Here is a 709-nt window from a genome sequence, read left to right as displayed (position 1 = left end):
ATCCTCGTCCTCATCCTATCCTCATCCTATCCTCAACCTCCTCCTCCTCCTCCTCCTCCTCATCCTCATTCTCATCCTAATCCTCGTCATCATCCTATCCTCATCCTTATCCTCATTCTCATCCTCCTCGTCCTCCTCCTCATCCGATCCACATCCTCATCCTGTCCGCATCCTGATCCTATCCTCATCCTCATCCTACCCTCCTCTTCATCCTCATCCTCTTCCTCATCCTCATCCTCCTCCTCTAATTCCTCATCCTATCCTCATCCTCATCTCCATCCTCATTCCAACCTCCTCTTCGTCCTCATTCTCTTCCTCATCCTCATCCTCCTCCTCTAATTCCTCATCCTATCCTCATCATCATCATGTCCTCGTCCTCATCCTATCTTCATCCTCCTCCTCATCCTCTTCCTCATCCTATCCTCATCCTCCTCGTCCTCCTCATCCTCATCCTCATCCTCATCCTCTTCCTCATCCTGTCCTCACCCTCACCCTATCCTCATCCTTATCCTCATCCTATCCTCCACCTCATCCTAATCCTATCCTCATCCTCCTCCTCCAATTCTTCATCCTATCCTCATCCTCATCCTGATCCTATCCTCCTCCTCATACTATTCTCATCCTCATCTCCATCCACATCCTACCCCCCTCTTCATCCTCATCCTCTTCCTCATCTTATCTTCGTCCTCATCCTCATCCTATCGTCATC

The sequence above is a fragment of the Lupinus angustifolius genome, unplaced genomic scaffold, assembly GCF_001865875.1.
Source record: "Lupinus angustifolius cultivar Tanjil unplaced genomic scaffold, LupAngTanjil_v1.0 Scaffold_400, whole genome shotgun sequence".
NCBI lineage: Eukaryota > Viridiplantae > Streptophyta > Magnoliopsida > Fabales > Fabaceae > Lupinus > Lupinus angustifolius.
Note: the sequence above shows the minus strand (reverse complement) of the source record.